General features: G+C 36.8%; 1 protein-coding gene across 5 annotated transcripts in view; it reads left to right on the forward strand.

Annotated features, from left to right (window-relative positions):
• RAPGEF4 (Rap guanine nucleotide exchange factor 4) overlaps window positions 1-22,983 on the forward strand; it is a 148,505-nt gene that overhangs the window by 25,826 nt on the left and 99,696 nt on the right. The window contains exon 1 of one of the 5 annotated variants that reach the window (XM_068195898.1): window positions 250-882. The exons of 3 other annotated variants lie outside the window; for them this stretch is intronic. The gene's annotated coding sequence lies outside the window, so the exon portion shown is untranslated. Of the gene's footprint in view, window positions 1-249; window positions 883-16,392; window positions 16,764-22,983 lie in introns of those variants that run through there. One more of the 5 variants, XM_068195897.1, reaches the window with a different exon arrangement.

Below are 22,983 nucleotides of genomic sequence, written 5' to 3' on the forward strand. Positions count from 1 at the left end.
TGATGACTGTGTCTGTTGAAGTAGCATCCTGTTGGGGAACATCTGTTGATCATCTCTGCTTACTCATCCTTGGAGACTCGTTGTCTATCAGCGCTGTTACAGTGGATTAAAGATGGTAAAATCTCACATTGAATTCTCACACAGCTGAACACTGTTCCCTGATGAAGAACTGGTAGGTTATGGGAATCACTGGTGATGTTTCTTTGTGCACCAATTGTTCCTGGCTTTGGTGTCTGAAGAGCACTAACAGACATGAGAAAAGTAGCTCATTACTGTTACAACACTGTAGACTTCCAAGATTCTCTATGAATCTGTAGGAAAAAATACGGTTTGTGTTGATGAGGGCTTGCTTTCCTTCCTTAGCATGGATAAGTGGTTGTGGTGCTAGCTACCTTGCCCAAAAAAACTGCTTCAAAGCACAAAGGAAAATACATCCAAAAATAAACATGAAAGCAGAAGGTTACATATGGGGAGCTGTGGTCACGCACGTCCTGTTGAGCACTACCTTGCTCCACCCCTAATAAATGGATTCTTTTAAACAGAGTAGGAGGGAAATGAATGCATTTGGGCAGTGTGATCATTACAGAAGTTCTCCATAGTTCATCCTCGGGCTTTGTCCTTTCATGCAGTTGCAAACTGATTCAAACCCAGACAGGAAGGGAGTGAATCTGCTGGGAGGTGACATTTTTAGAGGTCTTTCCTACTGCAGTGTATTACTCAGCCTTCCTTGGATAACATACAAATAACCAATTTCCTTTTGTGTGTAATAAGACTGTGTTAGAAGTTACTGACCATGCCTTGAGAAACACTTGAGTAAATGAAGAACAGCTATTGCTTCAGTATGCAGTGACTTTGGAGAGAGGGAGACTTGGCCCCTATAAGGTCAGAATATTTTTTTAAATTCCTATTCAGCAGCACTTACACATCTTGTAAACTGATAAACTGTAGTGTAACTTGCTTCCTGCTTTTGCCCATCTGCTGCTAATTCAGTAGCCCTCAGCAGACTGAACTGCTCTGTAATGATAGCTTTGGGAGAAGCAGCTTTCTTACTCCCTTTGTTTTCTGAGCACTGTGAGTGCTAGGTTTTAATGAACTAGCTTAAAACCAGATCTGTCAGAACAGAAGTTTTACACACCATTTCATTGGAATGTCATGTAGGAAGTACTTGTATGAAACGGGGTGCTCTAGCACTATTGTGTGGGATTTCTGAATAATGCTTAAGTTCATCAGAACTGGGACCACAGCTCTCCATATGTTTGTATGGAATATCAGTTTGTCACTTTAAGGTATATCTAATCACACCTCTTATATCAAGATATAATACCATTTTATGCTTTATTTTATGTCCTGGGATTATAGCAGTAGGAATTATGAAGGCACGTAAAAATACATTAATGAAAATAGATATGGAAGGATTTTAATTAGTTTTTATCCATTTGGTCATATTGCAAGTATATTGTTTATCGAAGGATGTTACTGCATCTTGTGTGGTGTTTTGCAGTGTAATGCAGTAGGCAGCATTTCAGAGAGGCAGCCTTTTCCTTGCCTTGGGCTGTTGGAAAATACATGTTGAATTTTTCAATGAGAATTTTTTTGCTTATTTCTCTGGTAGGCTCCTGAACACTTCAATGTGTTTAAGGAGTATTAGGAATCTCACGTAAATGTCAGTACTTTCTAATATACCTTTTTACCAATGAGTATTCCATACCAGAAATTCTTTCCAGTTCATTTGAGTGAGAGATTAAATTTGATCTGAGGAATGAAATATTGGAAGGGGGGAATCAAAGACAAAATCAGATTAATGTCCAGCCCCTAAACTATCACCTTGATTTATGGTGTACCACTCTGCCCGTTTATTGCCCAGTAATCAATTGCAGAAGTCTCTGCCCTGATTTACTGATTTCCCATAGGCAAACATAGTAGAGGTATAAAACTATAGTTAATAAAATACAGAATATTTAGCTTTGCAGGATGGGTGATCGTGTGATTTAAAATAGTGAAGTGCTTGGAGACCCACAAAAGTATAAAAAGGTGGTCATGGAACACTCGGTTGTCTTTATCCGCTTCATGTCCCTCTCTCCATTGACTGCTCAAATGATTCCTTGATGATTTGTCTCTCTAATGGGATTTTATTTGAGAAATGTAAAAGTTATCAAATTGTGGTAGCCTGCATTTTCAATGTACCTGGAATACTGTGTTCACCAACCTCCCAAATAGCCATTTAATCAGAATAAGGAAGAATTATTCCATGTTATCAGATACAGAACACAACACAGAAGAGAGATGTGGAAGTGATGCTTGGAGAGGCTCCCTAGAACAGAGGCTAGACAGAGTTAAAGGTAGGTATTTATTGAAAGGCCTTCAAAAGGTACACCTTGGGCAGTGCAGGAGTCTTGCAGAGACTACACGCAAGATGGACTGTCCCGGGTTTTTCAGACAGATATAAATTTGGTCTATTTGCATATCAGAGATTAGTTGTCCAACTACAGCTTCAGGTAATGGAGTCACTTTCCCCCCGTTTGCCCCTTACTTCACTGTTGTTTACATTTTAGATGCCTGAGAAAGTGAGGTGTACTTGAGTTTCAGGTCTAGACAGAAATTTTGTCTGAATAAAATGAGAGAAGAGTAGCTGACAGTCTATGGAATTTTAGAGTTCTACACTAAAGCAGTACTGATCTGAAAAATATAGAAGCTAAAACTTAAGGCATCAGAAGAACTCAATTGTGTGGAATCTGTTGCCTTATGTTATCTGCAAATCTCAGCTGATAACAAATACAAATTTTTATGCAAAAACACAGAGCTAGTGTGAGAGACACTGAAAAATGAAGTGATGGTAGGCAAGATTTTTTTCCTATAGGAACACATGGAAGGAGGAAAAATATAAAAAAATCTCTGTGCCCAGTTTTAGAATATGACAGTAAACACAGAATTGGCTAGATGTGAGCAAAGCTGTGAAAATAGCTAACATCACACCTTCATACGTTGTGTTAATACTGAGAAGGCATGCAAGTGAGTAGCAGGGAAAGATTCCAGAATTGTTGTTATACCAAGAAAAAGTGCCAGATAGTGGTCCCAATTTTGCTGGTATGAATTGAACATATTTCAAGTGAATACAACACAACTAATTTAATACACGAGGAGCTACATGGGAGCAGATTTTGGCCTTTGGAACTACTGTTTGATTGGTTTTGATTATCTTCATAATATGGTTTTAGTTTTTATTCCTCTTGTTTTGCTTTTTCAGACTTTTCTAATTTTAATGAGTGATGCTTTGTCTGGTAGAGCAGATTTAAATGAGCATGAAACAGCATTTAACCCTTGGTAGCCCAACATATATCAGAACCAGCCATGTTTCTCAGCATAGCACCATGCTGACTGCTGCTTTTGTTTGGTTGTAGTAATCACTTCATATTTTAAGAACAGATGTAGATTTTGTGAACAGTGTATGACAGTCTATCTCCTAAGATAACCTTCCTGGCCATTGGCAGTGGAAAAGCTTATCTAGGACCAAGATTTTTCACTTCAGTAATGCAGCATTTCCCTTGGCGTGATATGTACTGATGAAAGTGTAAAAGTGTTTTGGTATAGTCACTGGTGCTTCAGACACCTCTTAAGCAGCTGAAGATATTGAAAAATAACATGCTGATTGGAAAGGTCTTGATCCTTCCACATGTCTCTCTGCAACCAACTTTCCTTGTGCATGTTCTTGTGTGTCATCCCTACAATTGATTTGTATCTCAGTCTCCTGAGATCTCTGGATCTATTTCAAAGGCAGCATTTTGTGACTCTGTCCCTGATCACTGTGCAGAGGTGGAATAGGACTGTGTAGATCTGGCTTCTCTTAAGCCATCCTACCATGTCATTTCTCTGAAGCGCTGTTCTGTATCACTGCAATAATGACCATCTGCTTGAACCCCCTGTTGAATGCTGTTATACCAAACACTGTGCAAAAATATTTTGTCATTCCTATCTGCAGTCCATATAAATGCTTGTATGCTCATTAGCACTTAAAAAGGTCTTAAATAATATTGCAGAAAGCTTGACTTATTAGAGGTTGTTTCTTGGATAAAAAAGAATTGAAACATCCAGAAATCATGTCAGTTTCCCTGTTAAGTAATGGCTTTATTGGTTTTCTCATATTTTATCATGGTTAGAGATAAAGTTGAAAAATATGAATTCATCTGATTTCCAAGAAAAGAAAGTATTTTGATTGATTCTTAAAATATTTAAATTACAGAAGAACATCTGACAAACTGAAATGTATACATTTAAAGTCTGCAGGTGTTTTTCAGGCTGCAATTTTTCTTGGAAGCTTTACTGCCAAACTTGCACTTTCTGTAACCAGCTTTTTTATTAGCAGAGAAAATGCTTTTCATCCTCAGCAGATTGTATTATTAAATGTGTTATCTCTAAGCATGATGTGCTAAATGGCAAAAACATATATTGCAAAACACAACTGGGTGGCTATGAATAATACTTCAGAAAACAAACTTCTGGTCTTTCATTAGTTCATTTTTATTAAGTAAAAACTTCTTTCAGAAGAATCATAACATTTGAAGCTTATAAAATAGATTCTGGCTTTTTTCCCAGACATACTTTTTACTATCAAATATATGTTTCATTCTCCTCTGTCACAGAGAGAAAAAAAAGCCTAACAAAATTATGTTTTTTCAGATATGTGTGCATATATAATCTGCTATGTATCTAATATGTATTGTGTGTGTATATGCTACAAGGCAAATTTAGATTTGCCTTGTCAAACTTCTGTGTCAGATTGCCTAGAGCTTTGGTTCTAGCTGTTTGTGGTTGGCAGTGTCCTTTCCTGCCTTGAAGTGGATACCAAAGTCATCAGCTGCCTGGGGCTTTGCTTACACTTCTCAACTTCTGGATTTAACACAGACCATTCTTAACCGTGGGGTTGTATTTGAACAGGTTATTTCAGAGATGGACCCTTTCTGATCTTCTGGTTGGTGTTATCATCTCAGTCCTTTGTCTCTTTTCAAATGACTTGTACTTTTTCTTCCTTACACAAGAGGTTTATCTATTATTACTGTTAGTCTGCAGCTTATTGAGAAAAATAGTAAACCCTTAGAAGCTTGAGGTTTTTTGTTGCTTTACGGCAATTGATACAAATGATCCTCCAAGGCATTACTATAGAGAATATGTGCTTGCATTCTGCATTTCAGTTGGTGCTTTCTGCTTTGTACGATATTATAGCTGAGGCAAATTATCTGATACCATTTCTTGGATCAATGGGTATGTTTTAATATTTACATTTTAAAAATCCATTCGCTTAAACCTGCCACTATTAAAAAAAAAAATTAGAGATCTTTGACAATGAGTTTTGTGGCAGCAGATGATCTTAAACAGACTAACACTAGCTGAAAGCAAGGTTATTGTATCATAGTATGTATTGTTCCTTTTTATTCCCACAGTCTTGTGTAGTTATAAAATATTTTGTAAGAATGCTTTAAAAATGTTCACTTTCATGTAGCAAGAGTAATGAAACATACAGGTCCTATTTAGTGGAATGTAAATTCTTCTATGTTTAGTAAGTACTCCCTTGAATGGGTATTCAGCAACTTAAAAGAAGCTATACCTCAGACATTATGAATTGTTTAGGCATATGGATTAATAAATGGGTTCAAAAGAAGAATGCCCTTTGCTTGCATTAGATAGTACAGTTCTCATAGATACATTTTCCTGGTCATAATCAGAGTTCAGTGATTATTAGCAACCTTAGCCTGGTTCCTCCCCGCTTTTCATCCATGGTGAAACACTACCATATTGAAATCAATGAGCATTGTGAGATTTCAACCCAGGTAATTACTAATTGCTTTTTTCTCCTTGTATAATGTGCAGCATGGGCTGATGGCTGTAGTGTTCAATTCTCTTTAGCCTTATCCTTTCTGTAACAGTTTCTACCCACTGACACAGCTGATACAATGGGAGAGCAAGAGGCTGGAATCCCTCAAATGATTTTGTGCCTAAGTACTTCAGGGGTGCTTAACACAATGGTCAGCCCAGTACTGAGGGAAGTCATATCAAAGCCTTACGAACTCTCGGCATCCCTGAGGTACACTTAAAAAGGAAGATATAGAAAACTAAGACCTAAATATGGAATATGTCTCCTGTGGCAGACAATAAGAATTACAGGGCTCAGCCTGTCATCTTTGCTGATTATGGCCAGTCCCACATATCAAGAAAAAAAGAGATTTTCAAAACCCCAAATAGTCCATGTGATTGCTCTTGAATCAATCCTCATTTCAATCTGAGCAGTAAAACTCCAGCAGTTACAGTTCTCAGGGTTAGTGGTATTGCTCAAATTCCATTAGTTCAGTGAGCTACAAAATTCCTAGAAATCTGTTCACCAGGAATGTGAAAGGGCCTGCTGGCCCTCAGAAATGTTTACATCTCAAGGAGATTTATGGAAGCAAGTCTGCTTATGGGTAAATATTTTTCTTCTGGTGAATAGTTGTTTACGCCACAAATATTGAAGAACATCACATATCACAACACAAGATATAGTGCCTTTTAAGGCACATGTTCCATGTATTTTTTGACTATGTCATGAATTGGATGTTCACAAAATTTGTGGTTTCATCTAGTATTTCTGTAACAGGCTGTTGCTGAAATCAGTGGTGTAGCAGAATATGTTGATTCATACCATCAGTCCAGTGTAGTGCATAAGGCTCCGTTTCTTTATCCTTTTCCCAGGCCCGATTAGATATGACCATTAGTGTGTATTTCCTCTGAACTCTGCTTAAAATACTTTCTCAGTTAAATCCCAAGTGAAGAAGTTGAAAGAAAGCTGAAATTCGCAAATAACTGTTTACACACTAAATATCTTCTAACTGAACTTTACTGCTGTTAATTTCAAGTTACATTAATAAAATACTGTTTTCTTTCTAGAGGCTCTACATAGCTTTAAGCCAGGCTTATATAACAGTTGTTCGAGGGTGATAAATAATAAACATTTTAAGTGAAACCTTGCTATCCTGCATCTAGTACTTAACTGATATAGTTCAACTTGCCGACATTTTAACCTCTGACCATTTTCTAAGTAATTTCTATTTAATTTTGCACACCACCACTCTCTTGACCTTTGAAAAACATATTTTCTGACTACCCTTTTCTTTAACCAAAATAGACAGACAAACTCTAGTCTGTTAATTTCCACAGAACCATATCCACACATTCCTGAGTGCAGGTTAGCGGAATCAGGTACAATTTTGTTTTAGTGCAATAAAAATATGCATTACAATATGATTTTTGTGTGACCTAATCTTTCCGAAACCGAGTCCTTCAAAGAAGTCATGCTGTTCTGAAAGGACTTGTTATAAAGGAACTTGTTTGAGTAACTTAGTCTTTTATACTTAATTCTCTCTGGAGATAATGCTGGAGACTCTCAGTACAATTAAGGAGAGATTAAAAGCTCAGTACAGACTTATTTTCTCTTTTCTTCCTTTCTGCCAATACCCTTCGAGCCTGTATCCTCTCTGAAAGCATGAAACACTTTTCATATGCCTTTTTTCTTTCTACTGTCATTTCTCAGTTTTCTGGTATCTGTCTCTTCCACAGATTTATTAATATGGTTTCTCTTTCTCCATTTGTCCCTTCTGTTCCTGCTAGCATTTAATGGAAGCTTTGTTGATCTCTGCTTAAGGGTTTATTGAGTGTTTCTCCTTAGGTTTATCTCTGACATTTGGATCTTAATAGATAACCAGCAATCATGAAAAAGTAAGGAAATAATTCTTGCACTGTTGATGGTGGTGACAACTATGCCATCACTGAGTATTTCTTAGCACATTTGCTCTGCAGAGCTAAAGGAGTGAAATGTAATAAAAGTGTACACAATTAAGCAGATATGTCTGAATACACTGATGCAGCAGCAGAGTTAATTCCTGTACCCGTTTTACATAATGTGTTATCAAGGAAGAACTACACTTCAATCTGAGCCTGTAATAGCTGGGGCATTTAGTTATGCTGTTGCTGTGGTATGGTTGAAAGATTATATGCTTTGAGATTATAATAGAAATTCACATTAAAACTTTCATTTTTGTTTCTGATGTATTTACATACATCTGCCACATAGAGTTGCCTTATAGAGGGTGTTACCTGCATCTGACCTCATATACAAAAGATATTTGGTGTAATTTTATTCTGAGACAGACTTTTCCTATTTTAACAAGAGACTGTGGATTCTTCCGCCTTTTAAACTTTCTGAATATTTAAATTCAGGACTGATATATGCTACCAATCAGCCCATTAAGTATTGATACTTGAGTGGATTCTTGTCAACTTGGCACACTAAAGTTATGGGAAGCTGTGAGGCAAAGGAAGTACTGCAAATGCTTCCAGCCCCAGCAACGGTAGGAATACGTATTTTCCTAACACAAGAATTCTCTAAGACATTGATTTTACATGGGTATCCATACTGTTAATCCAAGTATCATTTCAAAATGGTGGGTGAATTTCCCTTCCTGGTATCCATTAACTAGACAAAGTCTTTGGATAAGAATTGAGTTAATTTGTATTGAATAAAATGTAATAAATGATTGTGATATCCTGGAGAAGACCATGAGTTGTATTTTTCCTTCTTATTTAACAAAATTATTCATACTACTAGTATGAAGTTTCTGCTTTTTAATGTGGGAATGAACAACTCACAAAAAACAATCTGTGAAATTGTTCTGTTGCAAGTAGCTGCTGTAGGGAGATGGAGAGGTACTTTGTATTTGCCTGTTCCTCTGGTATAGAACAATGGCAAAGCTCACCCTCTGTGGTAGTAATATATGTAAATACAATGTTGAATATCTAGAAAGAGATAGATACTTAACTAATTGACTATTTGTTCTTTCTTGTCCCCAGCTAAAGCAAAGCATCGGCATATTTCTTCTGTCTTCACCAATTAACATTTTGTTGATCTTTCCTTTTAAGTATACCTTTACTGCTAAAACACTTATTTCACTCTACCTATGCATATCATTATCTGATAATGCTGTTGCCACATATATAGAGGAAAATTATTATTCCAATGTGCTGAAGAATACAGAAGGAAAAAAAAAATCTTTATTTGAAAACTGTTGAAGTAATAATGAATGCTTTCTTTATATTAGATGTGTTCTTTTTAAATGAACATTTTTGAATGGGTGGTTTATTATGAGTAGAATTCGCTAGAAGAGATGTCCTTGTGACTGGAACATACCTAATCTGATATTTACTATCTGTTTTATTTGCTAGCATTTGGTAATTGTTGAGGAAAAAAGTATTTTTCCGTTGCATTAAGAAAAACAGTCATTAGTTAAGCTTACATAGATACCTGTACAGAGGTAGAAATTACGACAATGGAAGGGCATACTGTTGTATACTCCAAATATGTTCAGGATTATTGCTTCCCAGACTTTACTCAGTCTCTAGCTCTATGCAAATAATGTCTCCATTGAATTTTTCCAAATGTATCTTTTCCTCAGCATTGCTAATTTTCTACAGACTTAAATATTACATTTATTTTTTGTCCATTTTTTTATCTTCTCCTTCTCCAATGTTTTCATGTTATCAAGTTGTTTGTTCTCTCTTTGAGGTGATGAATTTAAAAAAAGAAAATCAGAACCCAGCCCTTTAGCACTTCCTTAGATGCCACCTTTTTATGTGTTGCCATGTTTCATTATCTTTTGTTTGCAGTCATTTGGCTAATTGTTAATTTTCATGACAGTGCTTCTACCCACGGCATTTTCAGTTTTTTAAAATGAGCTATGACTATTAAATATTTTACTGATATCCAAATATGTGACAGTTACTGCATTTCTTTCTTCCTTCACTTCAGTGATTAAAAGAAAAGAAATCAACAGCAACACACATAATTGTATTTAAAGCCTCCAAATTTGGCTATGTCAATTTTGCTGCACTTCAGGTTTGTTTTTGTTAACTATAAGCGAGGGCTCTCTGATCTAAGTGTAGTCATGTTTACTGCTTTAGTCTTGAATAATGATTTCCAAGCATTTTTGGGTTTTTGTTAATTTTAGGGAACCTTATTACACGGTGCTAGATAGAGCCTGGTCTGAACTAAAGTGGTTAGTGGCATCCATGTGCATTGGATGGAAAAGAATGGAAAATTACTGCAGTTCTGGTATTGTAAAGGTTTACAGAATCAGTTGGGAAAATTCACTCTCAAATGAAAGAAGGAAAAGCATATTAGAAAATAACGTATTGGCAAAAATATATAATTCCATTTATTTTTCTATCTTACCTGTTTTCATTCCTCTTGTGAGTTATTCCTAGTTGTCCCAGGACAGAATACACCCAGCATAAACTGGTGCAACCTGCATTATGTTCTTTGGCACATCTTAGCATGATCTCTGTTCTGCTACATTTGTACATCATTAAATAAATAAAACCCATAAATTCTGAATGATCTCTTGTCTCAGTGAACACTGTTGATAACTCTGTATTCTGACGAAGTCTTAATTTCCACGTGTTGCAGATGTGTTCTGGTGTTTGTGGAATATTCCTTTGTGCCCATGTTGTAAGAAAGCGCGAGGAGGGAGTGACCCCAAACTCACCTCCAGCTTCACCTTTTTGCTTCATGTCACACCTTGTTTTCCAGTCCAGTTCAGTAGTAATTAATCAAGTTCAGGAAGATAAAGCAGAAGTATAGTAATTATACACCGTGTTCTACAGCAGCTGCAACATTCAAAGCATGCAATTTCAATGATGACTAGAAATTATTTCCAGTCTCCTTTTGTGCAGAATTTGTGTAAATATTGAAGTGAAAGTGTACTAAGCAACTTCATTTTGTCTTCAAAATGAAATTTCTCATCAAATGTTGATTCATTAATCCTGTGCTTCTCCCTGAGACATGGTGAAGCAAATAAGTCTTGTTTCTGTGTCCTCTCAACAAACCTGATTTTTGTTGGCCATCCTGACTGTTATTTATGTTATCACAGTGCCTGATCTCCAAAATGCGGTAATGTTCAAGAGCTCACTTTTCAATAACATTTTAGTGCCAGGTCCACTTCCTCTTCACACTCTTGACTTCTTACTACTGCATGATTGCCATTTTGCCTTTTGCAGCACAATTCTCTGAGAAAACTGCCTTATGCAAATCTTACTGATGAGATTAGAGGGTGGTAGGAATCTGAAATTTATTGAAACTTCTGCATAGAAGAATGAAAAAAATGCATTAAGTATCATGAGTTATAATTAAATCCAGAGTTATTAAAAACAAAGAAAATTCTGGAAAGAATCCCCATTGAAAAGAAGCAGTGTACCTGTCATGTGTAGATTTACTTATTCCAAACTTAGTTGCAGGTGAAGGAAGTTACTGTATGTGGTGTACAAGCCATGGCAATTATCTCTGGAAAAGAAACCTATCCCACACTCACTGTGTGAAATGTTACCTCTTTACTTAGGGTATCTGTCTCTATTTGCTGAAATAATTTTTCCCTGTTTTCTTCATCGAAGTTGGTATTTGACCTCTAAAATATTTTAAATGAGGTCTGCTGTGTCTTACAGCGGCCTTGACGCATGGGCTTTCTGAAGCGAAACATCTTTTTGTGAGGCTGTATCTGTCCATTGGGCAGATGCCCCATTATCAGATGAAGAAGTTCATTTATCTGGCTGGGTTTGAAGGCTTTAAAGCTAATTTTATCTCTCTTGGTTATTAAATACACATTTAATGATAGATTCAGCATGTTGGAGATTCTTTAAGGGAAAGTAAGGAATTAAGCACTTACAGTATTATATTGTCATGCAGTAAGATCATTTGTAACTGCCACCCTTTATTTTGTCTTCAGCTTTGTTGTGAATTGGGAAAGGGACATTTCGCAACACTGACACTGAAATGCAAGCATACATAGATGAAAACTTTGACAAAAGTGAGAAGCTTTTGAGAAACTTTTGAAACTGTGAGAAACAGTAACACTGGTCTAAGGAAAAACATACAGAACGATAAGATATAGGCTTGTGCTTGCTGTATATTCAGCTTTTTCAGTGGTTCTTAGAACAGTTTTGTTTGGCAAGTAGGTTCTACAGTCTGTGGGACAGCATCTATTCACTTCAGTTTTGTTCTTCATCCTTGCTGCTTGCATAGCCCACATTGTGGCCTGTGAAGTTTGAAGCTGGAAGACTGCCCTGAATTTTAGGGATCTCTATTTCAAATCCCAGCTCAACTTTAGTTCTGAAAATGGATCCCTTATTTCTTGCAGAGGGAGCCTTGAAATGAGATTGTATATCTGGGGTTAAAGTGTTCCCACCGATTTATTTTCCCTAAGCATTATTAGGTCTTCTACTCACTAAAACCATAGTCTATACTAAACATTTTGCTGGCCAGACTGTGGGTAAAATGTCATAGTGTTAGGTTGGGAAAATGGGGGTTTTGTGTAGTAGACTTAGCTGAATGAAGGACTGATATAAGGAACAGTTGCAAAAGAGGTCTTGCTTGCAGAAATACCATTATCCCTAGGATAATTTGCTGACTAAGGTTTAAATGTAGGGCAAACTCTGAGCTGGCCTTTGGAAACTTGTATATTCCCTTATTTTTTTCCATGTCATGACACTGGGAGGAGTGGGTTGTCAGTGATTAGATAGACTGCAAATTCATTCCTGTGCTCTTCCTTGTGGAAAGCCTAAATCCACAGCTCTGCTTTGTGCCAGCTCTGCTATGCAGTTACTGTGATTTCTAGCTGCTGTGATTTCTAGACAGACGAGTCGTATAAGCCTGTCTCATGGAAATCATCTTACTGCAATTTTGATCAAGACATTTAGTTTTACTCACTTGCTTTTTTCATATGCAAAGTGAGAAGACAGTATACATTTGTTATTTGAAAATGTTTTGATGATTGTTGAATGGTTGAATAAGCCTTTAACATCTAGATGCATCATATGCAACACTTACTTGAGCACAAAGGTGAATGTCTTTAGCTGAAGAGAAAGCTTTACTAAGCTTTCTTGGGACCTTAGCACAAGCAGCTAAATGCCCTTTCTGTGATGGACCTCCAACTGTGGGTTAAAAATTCTGGGGATTGTCTTAGGGTTTTTCTGTGTATAGTTTTTACTAGATTTTAGATATCTCCATATTAATATTTAATAATATTTTTGATCATTTTAACTCCAAAATTCTTCCTGCTTGACTCAATCTAGTATTTGACACTTTAAACAAAGCAGTTACTTACATAAATAAGCATTCTGGTCTCTTATTTATGGTGAGAACCTGAATTTTTTACTTTCGTGTATGTTTGCTTGAAATTGTTGTGGGCTTTGAATCAATAATAAGTTAGAAATACATTTAAAAGTCTGCTTTACAAATATTTTTTGTGAACAACACCTTCTTCACAAAACAGTGTTTTGTACATTCCTTCCCCGCCTCATTAGCTATCTTCCCTTTTAGTAGGGTTTTAACATGTTTTTTTTCAGTAGAGGAGTAATGTTTAATTAAAAGTTACTTGCATGTTTTCAATTATAGATGATAATTTGTTTGACTTTACACTCTCAATTGCCTTGAGTAATTTCCTGTAGAAATACATATCATCCATTTGCATGTTTGGAGTATTAGTGTATTGTTTGCATAGCTTGTGTGTAGCACTTAAGGAAACCACTGGAGCCTAGAAAGAACAGATGATGCTTTTTAGTGGCAAACAGTGATACAATGGATGTTCTTTTTTCTCCTTGCTGAATAGTAATGGAAACAACTTTTTCACAGAACTGGAAGTTACGTTATCAAACAAATATGATGTTTCGGTAAAAAACTGGGAGTTAGGCAGGTGGGCCAGCAGTAATGTTACATCCATAAGCACTTGACATATGACAGTGCTGATTGGTGTTAATTCCTAACTTCATGGCCTCATGTAGTATAGCAGAGAAAATACATATTAACACATCCCAATATGTTGATATATGTCAGACTTTCTTTACAGATAAATATGTAGCTTTTAGCTGCTGAAGATAAGGTAGCAGGAGGCTTACATGTTATTGTACCATGTGTTCAGTCCAAGTGGAGCACAGTATATCATTCTGCTCTCCCTGGTTCAGAAGGCATGAACTCAAAACAGGGAGAGGTGAAGAGAAGGACTACAATGGTAAGGAAGATTGTCTGTTTTACATGATGAAAGTGCATGTCTGGGTTAGTCTTGTTGGTGTAAAAGCTGATCTGGAATTTGACTGGTGCCTGTAAGTACACAAGACCACCATTCAGAGGATGTAAATTGTTTAAGCATGATGCTGCTCAGGACCATATGGGTACTAAGGAGCTTGAGTGTTTAAGTGTGCATCAGAAGTTTCTTTCTAGCCATCAGAATGATGAGGTTCCAAACAAACTTCTGATAGGAGTTTGGGGACAATATAAATGGTAATGTTTGAAGTGGAGTTGATTTTTTAGAGTGACTCTATGTGTACCTGCAGTAGAAGCTGCAATGCTGTTTGTACACCAGATTTAAATTTCAGTATTTTCACTAAATACCTTTCCGTAGTACAGCAAAGACATATGTGAAACCATGGGATTCAAATTTAGTTTCAGTTCTTAGTGAAAAAGTGTCCTTGCATCTGATACTGCCTTCAGAAGTGACAGCACTTTCCACTTTTGTTTGCAATATCCATGTCATACCCTGTTTTGTTGGTAGAATTCTGTCAGGACGGTCGAAATTGTTCTGCCCTCTCTGATGCAGTGAGTCTTTCTGTTTTGGTATTGTAGCATGCTTCTCCACAGAAAGGGAGGAACACTCCTAACTGGAGAACTGCTAGTGGAATAGAGCTATTTTTTTAGGATCATGTCCTGACATGACAATTGGGAATTTTAATCCCCAGGGAAGACGAGTGAATGTAGATTTGCTGCTCTTTGAATGAGCACAGTCCTGAGGAGGAGGAGGAGTTAAAGTAAGAAGCATAGCACCAATCTCCATCTTTCTTGAAATAGAGATTTTCAGTTCTTTGAGCGTCTGGTGGTAGGCACCTCTCACACAGACTTTTCAAATTCAACACCAGAAGATGCTTACTCAGCAATTGCAAATTGCTGTCTGAAGGCCAGAAGGGCATGGGATTGAAGGTACATCAGCCCTTCATTGAAATGGCCAGGTGCTGTCAGCTCAGTGCTGGGGATGCCTTGAAGCTGATTTTTCAGGAGGTTGTCACTTTTTCTGGATGCCCTTCATTTAATTCCTTATCAACAACACTCAAAAAGAGAAGGAAAGCTGGGGAGGCTTGAAGTAGTCTCATGCAGTCCCACACCAAGATCTAAAACTCCCTTTGAACAAATTCTGTGCTAATGATTGTGCTTAGGTCTTTGTTACATTCTGTCCCCAAGGTTGTGGGGCACTGTGTGTTCCTGAGGAAGGTGTAAAAATCAGTATATATATAATCCAGAAAGAACTTTGAAATGGATGTGACCACATTAGACTTCCATATTAGAACAAAAATAATCCTGTGTTTTAGCATTTTTTATAAAGTAATGAGTTAATTTAGTTTCACTTTCCTTCCTGGTTAGGGTAAGACAGTCCATATAATGTTTTTTAAAAATGAATGCTGATAATAGACATGGAATAGGTCTTTGTGAGTAGCTAGAATTTTTCTATTGTTCAAATATTGCTAGTGTTCATGTAGCACATATTTCTTGTTTAATATTCAGGTATGGCATTTGGTTCTTAAAACCAGAGAGAAATAGTTCTATGATCAGAAGGAGTATCAGCTAGGAACAGTGATGTGGCTAGGATCAGCTAGGAACTCACAGTGATGTGAGTCATTTTGACAGTGAGCAGACTTGTCAGAATGTTCACATTTTCAAGACTAGATGGTCTAAGACATCCATTTTTTTCCTAAATATTTTTCAAAATCCTAATGAAAATTTAAACAGCTGTGCCTCATGGTGTCTTGAATTGAAAAGATAATGAATTAACAATTGTATTTTGCTGCTAAAATAGTAGGTGTTTACTGCAAAGTGAAAATAGTAACAAAAAGGTTCAGTCATGTTCTTTGTAATACTTTTAACAGTTGAATTTGCCAATCCTATAGTGTAAAATATGTCAATCCTAAGGCAAAAAGAGAGAATTTGTACTGAATGAATACACTGTAAGGCACTGAAATAATTTTTAATTTAATCAGTTTATATATTAAGTACCTTTAACATATAAGGCACTTACTTTTTTTTGCTCATAAAACCCTGTTTGTGTGAATTAATTTCACATTGTACACTTTGGGATAAACTAGAGCTTCACTGTGTGTAACACAATACCTTTGTGTTGCAAAGTGAAGATCCCTGGTTTTGGCTGAAATGTTGCTGCATTAAAACTGTCTCTTGCTTAGGGCCCTCTGCATAGGAGAATATTCCTTTAACAGAATAAATCACTAGAAGACTATAGCACACTTACTGGACCCATTCTTCTGTATCTCCGACTACTGTTCTTGCCAAAAGTATAAAAAAGAGGCTCAGTGGATGAAAGAATCTATTTGTGTGAGACTACCTGCTTTGCAATGGTTTCAGAAAGAAAAAAAAAATTGTGCTACGTTCACTGGCTCTTTAATTCGGATTGCCAATGGTAATGCAGAGTCTACGCTGAAGAGAGGTAGGATACAGAAGCAGAAACATTAGTGCTAATCTGCTGCAGAAGGACGAGATAAATCAGCGCAGCTCTCATACATCACTGAGAGAGAAGCTGATTGCAACTTGACCATGTGCCTAAGTGGTCACATCAGCAACAAGAACGGAGCATGGATAAAAAACCTAAAATGTATCCTTAGGGCTACTTGCTGTGCACGACCTATAATAACATATCAATGTAAGTTTAAAGTTTTTTTGTTTGTTTCCTTCTGTTGCAATTCTTGTTGTTTACAAGAGTATATTTTTATTTTGCATAGATTAGGGAAAATGTAATGGAGGGTAATACTAAGCAGATAATACTTGGATACTGTTTATGTCTGTGAATAGTAATGGGCTTATTGCTGTGCGTCTCAACATAGTTCTTTCTTTGAAGATGTTTTAATATTTAATCCTGTAAGTCATATTTTGGGAATTGAGTACGGTTTTGAATGAGATGGTAGTGAGATCTCCCTTTATAATTTCTGTCATCTTATGTTTCAAAATTATCTTAAAAAAATTATTTTTACTGTGAGAATTTTTGCTTTCCATAATTTTTTTCTGTTAAGAGAAGTGCTCATAAAGACTGATTTATCCAGACCTTTTTATTCATTAATTTAGTGCAGATGGTAATTTTCCTACATTTAAAAAAATTTGTGCAATTGTTTAATTTAGTGTCATTTAAGCATCTGCAAAAAGGGAAGGCAGGGATAAGATGAGAACTGAATAAGCATTGATTGCTAGTCTGTAAATTAAATTTTAAAAGTTTTTGCAGTAAATCTGATTTCAGTTCATTTTTACTAAATTAGATTATCATATTTAAATTGAGGCTACTGTACGGCAAACAAATGTGTGAAACTGTCCTGGAGAGCACACATTTCCTGTTGTATCCGACTTTAAAGGTGTTTATTGTATCTACCTAGGAATATCCTAACTGTACAATTCAGAGAACATGTTTAAATAATGCATGGGGGAAAAAAAAGGAGAGGTGGAATTTTGCTGTTCAGATGTTAAGGTGATGGTTTGCTCTAAGAGAAAAAAAAATGAGTAGTAAAAGCTATTGATGTGAAATCTCAGGCTGTCTCTCATGGCTTTAGGCAAAAAGGCAGGGAAACCCAAAGCAGGTCTTGCTGTGCAGTCTGAAAGCAAGGGAAATTTGGAAGCATTTATGAAAACACACTAATATTTCTATATTTATTTACTTGTTTCTAGGGAAAGAAAGTGGCTTTAAACAAACAAATTTATAAAATACGTAGAAGGAGGTGTGAAAGGCACTTCAGTGATAGGACCTTGAGAAAGTAGGTATAAAGATACAGAGCAACATCTATTTATTTTATAGCATTGTAGCTGTGGCCAAATATAGTATCAGGAGGCCTAGAAACAGCTTGTATGAGTGTGTCTACAAATGGTTTATTTTTGTGGCAATTGAAAAATATAGGGATAGTTATGTGGCTGTTATCCCCTTCACAGACCTCAAATATTCAGAGTATGGGCCAGTTTCAGATTTTGCAATGCAGGTATTTTTTTTAGGTCCTAGCCAAAACAAATGGTTTACCTGTTAGTAGTTGCAACTTTCCTACAGGACTGATGGATAAAAATACAGAAGAGAGAAGGTAAAGCTGTATTGCAAAAAGGGTGCTCATTCTTCCCAGCAGAATAAATAACCAACCTAGCCAACTGGCAGATGAAACATGGACCAAGTAGAGAGTTTATTTTTGTACAAATGTGCATATGGATGATCACACAGGCCCTCAGTTGTACTTAACTCCTGAAGCTGAGATGCCATGGGGAACTCACAGCTTTAGCAGTCTGACTTAGAAAACAATAAACTGAAAAAGAGAGGAAAGCTGTACAGCAACAGGAAGCTAAGAGGAATGGTGATTTCTTTGATCTTGTTATGTCTGTTCTAATGTACCCAATGTGGTCTTAAGTTGTCAACTCCATGGCAAAGATTCCTGGGTTATTCTTTGAAATACTCTCTTTACACATGTGACAGAATAATATAATCAGTCTGGCTCCTCTTAATGGAGCTGGGCCTCTGTTGATGAAATAAAAACATCCTTTTTTTTCTGTCATCTGTGTTCATTAGAACAGCAGAAGATTATTTGCGTTTACGAAGATAACGAAACAAGTACCTTCCCTTGTTTTGAAGTTATTCTGAAGAGTTAGAAGTCCTGTATCTGCTAAGATGCTCTATAGTTGTGTTAATGTTATGATCTTAAACATTTGCTTCATTGTGTTTCTGTGAAATTTCATAATGCAGTCACACTTAAATTAGATGCTAAATTAATTGCAATGCATATGACAAAACTGGAATTAGGTAACTGCTTTTTTAAAGTTTCCTTTTTAGTTGAAGAGACGAAAGTCTATTGTGGACTGAATATGGTTGTGATGAACTTTCCATTTGACAAGACAAGGCTCACCCTCCTTCTCCAGAGTGAAATTCTGTGTTTGTCAGTCTGTTACCTTGTTTCACTGTTACTTGTAAAGCTCTTTCACTAGACCCCAACATGGTGTTCATTTTCACTTTCAGTTAAAGTTAATACATTTTTGCTAAGTAGTTTCTTGTGCTTTAAAATGTGCTAATGGACACTAATACCTGCACTTTCAGAGCTGCAGGGGGCTCCTGATGCCAATTTCAGCATACTGAATTTGCTTTTACTTGTGATATTTGGGAAAACAACATAAAAATATTCTTGTTACATTTGAGTTCAGTGGAAAATCTCCTGCCAAGCAAAGTTGCCAAGGCAGGGCCTGAAACCTTAAAGCAGCATGAGTCCTGTAGTGGCATGACACACAAACAACAGGCTGTCCTGGGAAACATACAGTCATAGGAGCTCAGACTGTGTTGGTTGAATATAATTTCTTCGTTTTCTGTCTGCAGAACAGTACATCTTCCACTTGAAGTTGAATGTCTGACCCCTGTTATCTCTATTGGTGGCTATATTGCCCCAAGGAAAATGTATTGCTCCAAGAAGAGGCCTTTCAAGTTCCATTATAGTGGAGAGAGTCAAATTCTCTATTGGTGCAATGAGTATATTATGTCCCCATCCCAAAGCTTATGAAATCTGCTGGCCAGAGAAAGGAATGACATGACTTTCCATCCTCCTGCTCCTCCTAGTCCTTTTTGGGTTTAGTCACTTCTGATAAAAAAAGAGGCACAATTTTGCAAGTATCCCAAGAGACCTAAGAACTGTTGGTCTTCCAAGCATGCATAAAAAGCTCCCATCTCACCATATGCATGCAGATCTAAGAGCTCATTGATTTGTTCCACAAGTTCGATAATCACTAATCCATCTACAGAATTGCATCTGGAATACTCACAACCAACTTCCGGCATAAAATGTTAGCTCACAAGCTACCGTGTATAAAGTAGCCCTGATCAACAGCATCAGGTTCTGCTGGAAGTATGCTTAGAAGTATGCTTATCATTTTGATAAGTGACTTTGGCCTCAGACAGTGTAGCACATGCTGTGAAGAGAATACATTTGTAACTGTCTCAACAAAGTGGTCTCTCATCCAAATGTCAGTGTCTTCTAGGGAAACGGAATCTCTGAAAGGGGAAAAAAAATTATCTGTAAATTGACTCTAAAAGAAATAGTACCAATTACAGGTTTTATGAAAAACAAACTGTACCTTGATTGGGTCCTCTATGAAATTTTGGAACCTCTGTTGAAAACCATAAAAAAATTATAAGCTACTGAGAAAGATCATACTTGAAAGGAGTTTTCTTGGTATCTCTCCATCTAGTTTTCAGATAATCTTTCCAGCCTTTCTAAATGTTGTCTATGAAGTGGGTATCTTCCAGAGCATAGTGAACTGCATGGTATCAGACTACTGGGGCACACACTACAGTGATCTCAAACAGGTAGCTCTGAAGGACCACCACTCATCTGATCTTTCAGTCTTGAAGAAAGACATATAATAATGAAGGTGTGTTCAAAAATGGGATCATACAGACGGATGCCTAAAACTCTGCTATTCAGTGAAAATCATAGACTCCTAATTAGGGTGTCAGTATTTTGTGAAGTTTTGTGAAGCTTTTAACAGTTTTTTATTGCCTCTTTGATTATCCTGGAAAGTAAATAGTTACATATTGGATAAGCATATGGATGATGTGTTAGTGTATTTAAAGAAGATTGCTCAGATGGCTCAGAGCCCGTAGTGGCAATGCCAGGATTTTTATGCACTAAAAATCTAAACAAATAACTACAAGATGGAGGGAGCAATCACTGAAAGGAAAAGTGAGCAATAAAATATAGAATTCACCTTTACCATCAGTGACAGAGATTCAGGCCTTGGGAGAAGTTATAATGTGACTTCTCATACTGCACTTGGGCTGTGTCCCAATTAGCTTTCCAGCTTCAGCGGGGAAAGTAGTATGAGGTGGTTGTTCCTTGTTCCCAGTCAACAGTACTGGTCTGCCCGTGATCTTTCTAAAAGTCCAGGTTTCTACCTCAGTTTTATATTTCCTCAGTGACTCCAGCTGAACTTTCAGCAGAAGGGATGGAGAATCAGGTTGCACTTTTCACCACAAACCATACAAACTCTATTTTTTAGCATACCAATGTACCATAACAACTTCTTATGATAACAAGGCCATTGAATAACCTGGCATGATTTTCCTTGGACAGATGATGAGTGGTGGGAGGAAGGAAGGAAGCAGAAAGAAAGGCAAGAGATAATAGAAGGAAAATTCTTGAGGGACTGAGTAATTTATTCAGGGAGACACTTCCCATATTTTTTATTCACTACTTGAATGCTGCTCATGCAATATATACGAATATTCTCAGTCTCTTCAAGTGAAAAAGGACCCTGTAATCCAAGTCCACTCACTGAACTGTAAATGTAACCTCACTGAGGGAAAGGAACAGTTTGAAAGACTGACTCTTTCATATTTTAGTCAGGATTTATCATGAACTTTAAGCACATAATTCTCATAACAGGAAAGCTTCAGTTGTTTTAAACCCTGGCAATTTTTCATTTGAGAAATACCCAGGCAGCAAGCCTTCTCTCAGATGAGATAGAGTGGGCTGTTTTATATCAGGAACTGCATTTCCTACTTTGCTTTGTCTGCCAGAAATTTTCTTGCCAGAAACTCTGTCATTTCAGTTTTTATCTGTTTTTGAGGGGAAGTTAGTTAACTGTCGCAGTAGCACCACCTTCACTACAAAAAATATCTGCATATAGTGAAAGGCTATGGAAAACTAATAATCGTACACAAATGCATCATTTTCCCCGGGCCATGACAAGTGATGATAAAATTGCCAGCTCCATTTTACAGTGGAGAGGATTGTGGTACAGATATGCTTTAATATTAAAGTAATCTGTGGACAATTCTGAAGCAACAAGGTAGCAAATATGTCAGGTCCATGCCTGTTACTACTTTTGTTGTGTTGGTATATAATTAATAAAATGTTGCAGCCAGTACCATGTTCTGGTAGTGGATCTGTGTCATTGAAGGAACACCCAAACACTGCTTAGATTTTTCAATGTCTTTAAAAAATTAAATGTAATAATGAAAATTTTCGTTATTTGGCTACCGGAATCTGAGCTTTGTCCTTTTCAATTAGATTATATGCACAGACCAGACAGACCTCACTGGGACAGCCCTTGCATGCATTTGGTGGAGAATTTGACCAAAAGTGTTTGACATCCAAACAAGCTGAAAGCTTAAACACACATGAGACAAAAATTTTTATTCTATGTGATGAGAGTATTGCTGATTGTTAATTTATTGGTAAGCTGTTAGTAGAGAGTATTTGAATCCAAGTGTGGAGCTGAGCTTGCTGAGACTTTGTATGTGGTGCTCAGCAGTCAGAGATACCTCTGTTTCATGTGTTGCTAGTTATGTCAAGAATTACGTCTGTAGTGCATGGCATTATTCCAGACTGTATCTCAGTCAAATGGATTATTCTTCAGTGCAAGGCTTTTCTAGGGAAAAGAATATCCAGCATCCGGATTTGAAGGCTCTGTTGCAGTTTTACAGAGTGCACCTGAGAAGAATGGTCAGTTCTTTTTTTGCTCAAAGACTGTGTTTGCTGTCTGTGCCAAGAGGCAATCAACGAGTGTTTGCAAAGGGAGTTTGTGGGTGTGGGTTAAAAAAAAGTAACTGAAGAGACACTGTGACAGAGAATAGCATAACACATGACGTATCACTGCTTTTTTTTAACTTCAAATTAAGATCTGTAGTGTGCTAATAGCTTAATGGCAGTGGTGACTAAAATGATTATTATCCTTGTTGTACATGCATTATAACCAATCTTTAAAATGCCTAGCACCTATCCAAAAGTTCTGTTACGTTTTTGCAGCAGTGATGATAGCAGTGGTAGTGTAGTGAGGTATTGTAAAACAAGGCAGTTGAGCAGGGGTGAAGAACAGACTTTCTGAAAGAACTGAAATGCTGCAAGACTAACAGGAAG

Source organism: Anomalospiza imberbis, chromosome 7 (genome assembly GCF_031753505.1).
Source record: "Anomalospiza imberbis isolate Cuckoo-Finch-1a 21T00152 chromosome 7, ASM3175350v1, whole genome shotgun sequence".
Taxonomy (NCBI): domain Eukaryota; kingdom Metazoa; phylum Chordata; class Aves; order Passeriformes; family Viduidae; genus Anomalospiza; species Anomalospiza imberbis.